This window comes from Eufriesea mexicana, unplaced genomic scaffold, assembly GCF_001483705.2.
Source record: "Eufriesea mexicana isolate 0111107269 unplaced genomic scaffold, ASM148370v2 scaffold745, whole genome shotgun sequence".
NCBI lineage: Eukaryota > Metazoa > Arthropoda > Insecta > Hymenoptera > Apidae > Eufriesea > Eufriesea mexicana.
Genome location: NW_016908908.1, coordinates 956,001 through 958,737, shown reverse-complemented (window position 1 = coordinate 958,737; position 2,737 = coordinate 956,001).

Genomic DNA, 2,737 nt, shown 5'->3' with positions numbered 1-2,737 from the left:
GTTAACCCTTTGCACTCGAGAGGCGTCCTTCAGTCGCCATTTGATAAAATTTCGAAGATCGATATTAATTAATATGTCAAATTTAAGATAATATAACGGTGTGCAGGATATCGAAATCAAATAATTCTACGTGTTAATTATTATACGATTCCTTATTTACTGCTGGAAAAAATATCGTTAGCTTTATAGCAGATGATCTTTGAACCTCTACTCTTCTTTAGCCAAAAAATCATCGAGTGCAAAATGTTAACTCGTCACCGGTCAACAATGTGTTAACTGTCCTCTAATTGGTCCTGGTTTACTTTATATTTCTTTCCATCATGCACACGTTTTCCGATGTTTTCATTAATAGACCACATATGAGTCGTTCACTGCATAAATCGATTAACTCCACTTTTTGAAAAATCTTAAATTTAAGTGCCAAGGCACTTGGTATAGTCATAACTTTTTATATTTATAATAACTTTCCCTGATAATTAAGATTAACACCATTAAACGACAAAAATTTTTGGCCACTGAATAATAAATAATTTATTTCAGAGGTCACTTTGATTAACTCCGTACTCTAATGTAAATCGTTGCAATAATGCAACTCAAATGCACTAGCAAGCCACGAATGATAACGGTGAATTTTTAGTGCCGTCTTATCAGAATTTAAGTAAAATTTAGTAAAATTTAAATTTATTACTTTTTCACTTGCCAAATCGATTAACTCTTCTAGTAACATAAAAATGGTAACATTACCAACGATTACCTTTTGGCTATTTTTTCTTATAAATTTTATATACCGTTAGATGAAAGTTACATTCGTATTTATGCATTCTACGATATTTATTTCGATTTAAATTATAAAGTGAATTTTAAAAAACAATATACATTATTTCATTGCATATCTCCACTTTTTGTTTTATGGGGTTAATCAATTTGTGCAGTGAACGGCTCATATGGTCATGCTAAGAGCCTAACGCATCAACTAAGGTTTACCTGGCTAACCTGGGCACTTTCCACCCTCGTTCTCTCGGTAACCTTCGTAAAGTTACGTGTACATGGTGGAAAATGTGCGATACTAAAATATTTTGAAATTTTCCAAACCTCGAGACATATTTTCCTAATTATTATCATAGTTACATTTGATATTCTATTTTACTATAATATTTGTGCCATAGTATTGCGTGTGTTTACTAATATGTACATATGTTTACTAATATTATATGTGTATGTATATATGTATCTGTAGATGTACACTCTGTGCAATTTACAAAATGTCTCTTGTTTTGTGAAACGAATCTGAAATGTGTTGCATACGTTTAATACCACGTACACTTACTGTATGAGCTGGGTGTATATGATAAGTAACGAACATTGGTGAACAATAGTGAAATAAATTATTCAAATATATATCTAAATAATACAAAGTGTAATTTTTTATCAGAGCACAACTATAGCACCATATTTACAATAATTACATGAATGATATAACTGATTCGATTCGTCATTCTGCTAATGTGATTTTTAAAAGTTTCTTTTCGAATTTTATTAGTCGTCCTTATTATTGCATGCTTTAGCTTAGAAACATTTTTGAATCGTCGATTTTCTGCGTGAAAGTTCCTTGTAATGACATTACAGACATTTCCTATAGGATTCTACTCTGTTGAATATGTTGTCCATTTGAAAACGTTAATTTTGTTTGATTAGAATCAAACGAAACATTTGACTAGTATGTATTATTGCATTAACTTGTTGAAATATGCATTTTATATCGCGTTGTTAGATAATCGACGATGAAATATTTTACAAAATAATTATATATTTTGACATATGAAAAGTTCTGCGGTTCCTTTCTAAAATCGTATTAATGTGAGTTAAATCCATCTGGTTTATGGAGATTAAATTTTTCCTCGCTAGAAAGAATAACCCCCAAAAATTGCTGACAATTCTGGTAACTGATTATTTAGTAGGTGGAGTCAATTTTTTTAATCAGTCCTCATTCTCTATTTTTGCGATAATTAGCAAAGTCATGCAAGAAATTAAGGATAACTTTATGCGACCTACGAGTAATCTTGCATGGATCTTTAGGCAGGATTTTTCAAGTTCTTGCGATAATCTGACAAAAATGTTTTTAACATACGTTACTATGTTTTCTGTGTTCTATAGAATTCCGAAAAAGTTTGTTTTTAGTTTATTTCTCAACAATTTTAAAGGTCAAATTCATTTTTTCAAATAGCAGTTTATATCTTTGATCTAATATTATTGTAGCCTATATCCAATAGAATTCAGTGACCTAGCATACCATGACTTATGCATAATCTTGGAGGCAAAGAAATGAAAATTGCAATAAAACATGACACCTGAACGAATGAGTGATAATAACTTGTGTTTATTATTAAGACTTGAAATTACATTCACATGAGGAATCTCTAGTAATTGTTATAATATGAGAAACTTATCTCAGAATTTATTTTCTTTTGGCAATTCACAACAAAGAACCTGTTGTCACAAGTAAACCTGTGATAGTTAGAACTTTACGGAAGGGTACATAAGTTTGGAGAACATTGGTTGAAGAATTGGGGTCATATTGCTTGGTCACCATGATTCCGCATTTATCATCACTTAATTTTTGTCTATATGGTCATCTGCAATCAATAGTTTATACTGTTCCAATACAATATATGGAATATTATTATTAAATTATTATTATTAAATTATTATAAAATTTTATTATTAAATGACATTATTA